Raw genomic sequence first — 8,503 nt, 5'->3', positions numbered from 1 at the left:
CTGAATAACTGAATAAGATTGAGTGCTCCTCCACATCGAAAGGAGTCAGTTGAGGTGGCTCGGGCATCTTTTCTGGATGCCCCCTGGACGCCTCGCTGGAGAGGTGTTCTGGGCACGTCCCATTGGGAGGAGGCCCCGCGGAAGACCCAGGACATGCTGGAGGGACTACATCTCTCGGCTCACTTGGGAACGCCTTGGGGTTCCCCCGGAGGAGCTGGGGGAGGTGTGTGTGGATCGGGAGGTCTGGGCGGCTTTGCTAAAGCTGCTGCCCCTGCGACCCTACTACGGATAAAGCGCAAGAAAATGGATGGATGGATGGATGGATGGATGGATGGATGGATGGATGGATGGATGGATGGATGGATGGATGGATGGATGGATGGATGGATGGATGGATGGATGGACTGAGTAACTGAATAATCCTGAATAACTGAATAAGCCTGAGTGACTGAATAATCCTGAATAAGTGAATAAGCCTGAGTAACTGAATAATCCTGAATAACTGAATAAGCCTGAGTGACTGAATAAGCCTGAGTAACTGAGTAACACTGAATATCTGAATAAGACTGAATAACTGAATAGCCCTGAGTGACTAAATAAGGCTGAGTGACTGAATAAGCCTGAGAAACTGAATAATCCCGAATAACTGAATAAGCCTGAATAACTGAATAAGCCTGCGTGACTGAATAAGACAGAGTGACTGAATAAGCCTGAGTAACTGAATAAGCCTGAGTAACTGGATAATCCTGAATAACTGAATAAGCCCGAATAACCGAATAAGCCTGAGTGACTGAATAAGCCTGAGTAAGTGAGTAACCCTGAATATCTGAATAAGCCTGAATAACTGAATAAACCTGAATAACTGAATAGCCCTGATTGACTAAATAAGGCTGAGTGACTGAGTAAGCCTGAGTAACTGAATAATCCTGAATAACTGAATAAGACTGAGTCACTGAATAAGACAGAGTGACTGAATAATCCCGAATAACTGAATAAGACTGAGTGACTGAATAAGACAGAGTGACTGAATAAGCCTGAATAAATGAATAGCCCTTAGTGACTAAATAAGGCTGAGTGACTGAATAAGGCTGAGTAACTGAATAAGCCCAAGTAACCGAATAAACCTGAATAACTGAATAAGCCTGAGTAAGTGAATAATCCTGAGTAACTGAATAATCACGAATAACTGAATAAGCCTGAGTGACTGAATAAGACAGAGTGACTGAATAAGGCTGAGTAACTGAATAAGCCCAAGTAACCGAATAAGCCTGAATAACTGAATAAGCCTGAGTAACTGAATAAGCCTTAGTGACTGAATAAGCCTGAATAACTGAATCAGCCTGAGTAACTGAATAATCTTGAATAACTGAATAAGCCTGAGTAACTGAATAAGACAGAGTGACTGAATAAGGCTGAGTAATTGAATAAGCCCAAGTAACCGAATAAGCCTGAATAACTGAATCAGCCTGAGTAACTGAATAAACTTGAATAACTGAATAAGCCTGAATAACTGAATAAGCCTGAGTAACCAAATAAGCCTGAATAACTGAATAAGCCTGAGTATCTGAATAATCGTGAATAACGGAATAAGCCTGAAGAACTGAATAAGCCTGAGTAACTGAATAATCCTGAATAACTGAATAAGCCTGAAGAACTGAATAAGCCTGAGTAACTGAATAAGGCTGAATAACTGAATAAGCCTGAGTGACTGAATAAGCCTGAATAAATGAATAAGCCTGAGTAACTGAATAAGCCTTAGTGACTGAATAAGCCTGAATAACTGAATCAGCCTGAGTAACTGAATAATCATGAATAACTGAGCCTGAGTAACTGAATAAGCCTGAGTAACTAAATAAGCCTGAATAACTGAAAAAGCCTGAGTAACTGAATAATCCCGAATAACTGAATAATCCTGAGTGACTGAATAAGACAGAGTGACTGAATAAGGCAGAGTGAGTGAATAAGTCTGAGTAACTGAATAATCCTGAATAACTGAACAAGCCTGAGTGACTGAATAAGCCAGAGAGACTGAATAAGCCCGAGTAACTGAATAAGCCTGAATAACTGAATAAGCCTGAGTAACTGAATAATACGGAATAACTGAATAAGCCCGAATAACCGAATAAGACTGACTGAATACGCCTAAGTAACTGACTAACCCTGAATATCTGAATAAGCCTGAATAACTGAATAAGCCTGAATAACTGAATAGCCCTGAGTGACTAAATAAGGCTGAGTGACTCAATAAGCCTGAGTAACTGTATAATCCCGAATAACTGAATGAGCCTGAGTAACTGAATAAAACAGAGTGACTGAATAAGCCTGAGTAACTGAATAATCCCGAATAACTGAATAAGCCTGAGTGACTGAATAAGACAGAGTGACTGAATAAGCCTGAGTAACTGAATGAGCCTGAGTAACTGAATAATCCCGAATAACTGAATAAGCCTGAGTGACTGAATAAAACAGAGTGACTGAATAATCCAGAATAACTGAATAAGCCTGAATAACTGAATAAGACTGAGTAACTGAATAATCCTGAATAACTGAATAAGCCCGAATAACCGAATAAGTCTGAGTGACTGAATAAGCCTGAGTAACTGAGCAACCCTGAATATCTGAATAAGCCTGAATAACTGAATAGCCCTGGGTGACTAAATAAGTTTGAGTAACTGAATAAGCCTGAGTAACTGAATGAGCCTGAGTAACTGAATAATCCCGAATAACTGAATAAGACTGAGTGACTGAATAAGACAGGTTGTCAGGTTATCAGGTTGTCCTAAAAGTTCCCTGAAAAGCCTTCAGTTAATTCAAAATGCTGCAGCTTGAGTACTGACGGGGACTAGAAGGAGAGAGCATATTTCACCCATATTGGCCTCTCTTCATTGGCTCCCTGTTAATTCTAGAATAGAATTTAAAATTCTTCTTCTTACTTATAAGGTTTTGAATAATCAGGTCCCATCTTATCTTAGGGACCTCGTAGTACCATATCACCCCAATAGAGCGCTTCGCTCTCAGACTGCAGGGTTACTTGTAGTTCCTAGGGTTTGTAAGAGTAGAATGGGAGGCAGAGTCACGGAATAAGCCTGAATAACCAAATAAACCGGAGTAACTGAATAATCCTGAAAAACTGAATAAACCTGAATAACTGAATAAGCCTGAGTAACTGAATAAGCCTGAATAACTGAATAAGCCTGAGTAACTGAATAATCCTGAATAACCGAATAGGCCTGAATAACTGAATAATCCTGAATAACTGAATAAGCCTGAATAACCGAATAGGCCTGAGTAACTGAATAATCCCGAATAACTGAACAAGTCTGAGTGACTGAATAACTGAATAAGCCTGCGTAACTGAATAAGACAGAGTAACCGAATAAGATTGAATAACTGAATAAGCCTGAGTAACTGAATAATCCTGAATAACTGAATAAGCCTGAAGAACAGAATAAGCCTGAGTAACTGAATAATCCTTTATAACTGAATAATCCTGAATAACTGAATAAACCTGAAGAACAGAATAAGCCTGAGTAACTGAATAATCCTTTATAACTGAATAAGCCTGAAGAACTGAATAAGCCTGAGTAACTGAATAATCCTGAATAACTGATTAATCCTGAATAACTGAATAAGCCTGAGTAACTGAATAAGCCTGAGTGACTGAATAAGCCTGAATAAGCCTGCGTTACTGAATAAGACAGAGTGACTGAATAAGCCTGAATAACTGAAAAAGCCTGAGTAACTGAATAATCCTGAATAATAAATTTTCTTTGATAACCCAGTGTCATTTTTGAATCAGTTTATTAGGTGTAAAGAGCTGGAATGATTTATAGCCAGAGACATTTTCACTCAGGTGTGACTGTGGAATAAGTCTGAGTAAAGTAAGACCCTCCAGCTGCTCCAATGTTTGAACGCGGGGTCACCACAGCAAATCCCAGGTGAATCCGGCAAAAGGTTGACTCCAACTGCCCTTCCCGATGCAACTCCACATTACATGTACAAATGTGGCAGGGATGAGGTTTGAACCAGCAACCTGCCCCTTTGAAACCAAGTGCAGTAACCACTTGGCCTCCACCCCTTCTGAATAACTGAGTAATGCTGAATAACTGAATAAGCCTGAGTAATTGAATAAGCCTGAGTAAATGAATAATCCCGAATAACTGAAAAAGTCTGAGTGACTGAATAAGCCAGAATAACTGAATAAGCCTGAAGAACTGAATAAGCCTGAGTAACTGAATAAGCCTGAATAACTGAATAAGCCTGAGTAACTGAATAATCATGACTAACCGAATAGGCCTGAATAACTGAATAATCCTGCATAACTGAATAAACAGGAATAATTGAATAAACCCGAGTTACTGAATAATCCTGAGTGACTGAATAATCCTGAATAACTGAATAAGCCTGAATATCTGAATAGCCCTGAGTCACTAAATAAGGCTGAGTAACTGAATAAGCCTGAGTAATTGAATAAGCCTGAGTGACTGAATAAGCCTGAATAACTGAATAAACCTGAGTAACTGAATAAGCCTTAGTGACTGAATAAGCCTGAATAACTGAATTAGCCTGAGTAACTGAATAATCTTGAATAACTGAATAAGACTGAGTAACTGAATAAGCCTGAGTAACTGAATAAGCCTGAATAACTGAAAAAGCCTGAGTAACTGAATAATCCTGAATAACTGAATAAGCCTGAATAACGGAATAATCCTGCATAACTGAATAAACCTGAATAACTGAATAAGCCTGAGTGACTGAATAATCCTGAATAACTGAATAATCCTGAATAACTGAATAAGACAGAATAACTGAATAAGCCTGAGTACCTGAATAAACCTGAATAAGTGAATAAGCCTGAGTAACTGAATAAGCCTGAATAACTGAATAATCCTGAATAACCGAATAGGCCTGAATAACTGAATAAGACTGAGTAAATGAATAATCCTGAATAACTGAATAAGCCTGAATGACTGAATAAGCCTGAGTCACTGAGTAACCCTGAATATCCGAATAAGCCTGAATAACTGAATAAGCCTGATTACATGAATAAGCCTGAGTGACGAAATAAGGCTGAGTCACTGAATATGCCTGAGTACCTGAATAATCCTGAATAACCGAATAAGCCTGAAAAACTGAATAAGCCTGAGTAACTGAATAATCCTGAATAACTGAATAAGCCTGAGTGACTGAATAAGCCTGAGTAACTGAATAAGTCTGAATAACTGAATAAGCCTGAGTAACTGAATAATCGTGAATAACTGAATAAGACTGAGTGACTGAATAAGCCTGAGTAACTGAATAAGTCTGAATAACTGAATACGCCTGAATAACTGAATAATCATGAATAACCGAATAGGCCTGAATAACTGAATAAGACTGAGTATCTGAATAAGGCTGAATAACTGAATAAGCCTGAGTGACTGAATAAGCCTGAATAACTGAATAAACCTGAGTAACTGAATAAGCCTTAGTGACTGAATAAGCCTGAATAACTGAATTAGCCTGAGTAACTGAATAAGCCTGAGTGACTGAATAAGCCTGAGTAACTGAATAAGCCTGAGTAACTGAATAAACCTGAATAACTGAAAAAGCCTGAGTAACTGAATAATCCTGAATAACTGAATAAGACTGAATAACTGAATAATCCTGCATAACTGAATAAACCTAAATAATTGAATAAACCCGATTTACTGAATAATCCTGAGTGACTGAATAATCCCAAATAACTGAATAATCCTGAATAACTGAATAAGCCTGAATAACTGAATAAGCCTGAGTACCTGAATAAACCTGAATAACTGAATAAACCTGAGTGACTGAATAATCCTGAATAACTGAATAATCCTGAATAACTGAATAAGACAGAATAACTGAATAAGCCTGAGTACCTGAATAAACCTGAATAAGTGAATAAGCCTGAGTGACTGAATAATCCTGAATAATTGAATAATCCTGAATAACTGAATAAGACAGAATAACTGAATAAGCCTGAGTACCTGAATAAACCTGAATAACTGAATAAGACTGAGTAACTGAATAAGCGTGAATAACTGAATAAGACTGAGTACCTGAATAAACCTGAATAACTGAATAAGCCTGAGTGACTGAATAATCCTGAATAACTGAATAATCCTGAATAACTGAATAAGCCTGAATAACTGAATAAGACTGAGTACCTGAATAAACCTGAATAACTGAATAAGCCTGAGTGACTGAATAATCCTGAATAACTGAATAATCCTGAATAACTGAATAAGCCTGAATAACTGAATAAGACTGAGTACCTGAATAAACCTGAATAACTGAATAAACCTGAGTGACTGAATAATCCTGAATAACTGAATAATTCTGAATAACTGAATAAGCCTGAATAACTGAATAAGACTGAGTACCTGAATAAACCTGAATAACTGAATAAGCCTGAGTGACTGAATAATCCTGAATAACTGAATAATCCTGAATAACTGAATAATCCTGAATAACTGAATAAGCCTGAATAACTGAATAAGCCTGAGTACCTGAATAAACCTGAATAACTGAATAAGCCTGAGTGACTGAATAATCCTGAATAACTGAATAATCCTGAATAACTGAATAAGACAGAATAACTGAATAAGCCTGAGTACCTGAATAAACCTGAATAAGTGAATAAGCCTGAGTAACTGAATAAGCCTGAATAACTGAATAATCCTGAATAACCGAATAGGCCTGAATAACTGAATAAGCCTGAGTAAATTCAATCAATTCAATTCAATCAATTTTTTTATATAGCGCCAAATCACAACAAACAGTTGCCCCAAGGCGCTTTATATTGTAAGGCAAGGCCATACAATAATTATGTAAAACCCCAACGGTCAAAACGACCCCCTGTGAGCAAGCACTTGGCTACAGTGGGAAGGAAAAACTCCCTTTTAACAGGAAGAAACCTCCAGCAGAACCAGGCTCAGGGAGGGGCAGTCTTCTGCTGGGACTGGTTGGGGCTGAGGGAGAGAACCAGGAAAAAGACATGCTGTGGAGGGGAGCAGAGATCGATCACTAATGATTAAATGCAGAGTGGTGCATACAGAGCAAAAAGAGAAAGAAACAGTGCATCATGGGAACCCTCCAGCAGTCTACGTCTATAGCAGCATAACTAAGGGATGGTTCAGGGTCACCTGATCCAGCCCTAACTATAAGCTTTAGCAAAAAGGAAAGTTTTAAGCCTAATCTTAAAAGTAGAGAGGGTGTCTGTCTCCCTGATCTGAATTGGGAGCTGGTTCCACAGGAGAGGAGCCTGAAAGCTGAAGGCTCTGCCTCCCATTCTACTCTTACAAACCCTAGGAACTACAAGTAAGCCTGCAGTCTGAGAGCGAAGCGCTCTATTGGGGTGATATGGTACTACGAGGTCCCTAAAATAAGATGGGACCTGATTATTCAAAACCTTATAAGTAAGAAGAAGAATTTTAAATTCTATTCTAGAATTAACAGGAAGCCAATGAAGAGAGGCCAATATGGGTGAGATATGCTCTCTCCTTCTAGTCCTCGTCAGTACTCTAGCTGCAGCATTTTGAATTAACTGAAGGCTTTTTAGGGAACTTTTAGGACAACCTGATAATAATGAATTACAATAGTCCAGCCTAGAGGAAATAAATGCATGAATTAGTTTTTCAGCATCACTCTGAGACAAGACCTTTGTAATTTTAGAGATATTGCGTAAATGCAAAAAAGCAGTCCTACATATTTGTTTAATATGCGCTTTGAATGACATATCCTGATCAAAAATGACTCCAAGATTTCTCACAGTATTACTAGAGGTCAGGGTAATGCCATCCAGAGTAAGGATCTGGTTAGACACCATGTTTCTAAGATTTGTGGGGCCAAGTACAATAACTTCAGTTTTATCTGAGTTTAAAAGCAGGAAATTAGAGGTCATCCATGTCTTTATGTCTGTAAGACAATCCTGCAGTTTAGCTAATTGGTGTGTGTCCTCTGGCTTCATGGATAGATAAAGCTGGGTATCATCTGCGTAACAATGAAAATTTAAGCAATACCGTCTAATAATACTGCCTAAGGGAAGCATGTATAAAGTGAATAAAATTGGTCCTAGCACAGAACCTTGTGGAACTCCATAATTAACTTTAGTCTGTGAAGAAGATTCCCCATTTACATGAACAAATTGTAATCTATTAGACAAATATGATTCAAACCACCGCAGCGCAGTGCCTTTAATACCTATGGCATGCTCTAATCTCTGTAATAAAATTTTATGATCAACAGTATCAAAAGCAGCACTGAGGTCTAACATAACAAGCACAGAGATGAGTCCACTGTCCGAGGCCATAAGAAGATCATTTGTAACCTTCACTAATGCTGTTTCTGTACTATGATGAATTCTAAAACCTGACTGAAACTCTTCAAATAGACCATTCCTCTGCAGATGATCAGTTAGCTGTTTTACAACTACCCTTTCAAGAATTTTTGAGTAAATGAATAATCCCGAATAACTGAAAACGGCTGAGTGACT

This window comes from Thalassophryne amazonica, unplaced genomic scaffold (genome assembly GCF_902500255.1).
Source record: "Thalassophryne amazonica unplaced genomic scaffold, fThaAma1.1, whole genome shotgun sequence".
Classification (NCBI taxonomy): domain Eukaryota; kingdom Metazoa; phylum Chordata; class Actinopteri; order Batrachoidiformes; family Batrachoididae; genus Thalassophryne; species Thalassophryne amazonica.
Note: the sequence above shows the minus strand (reverse complement) of the source record.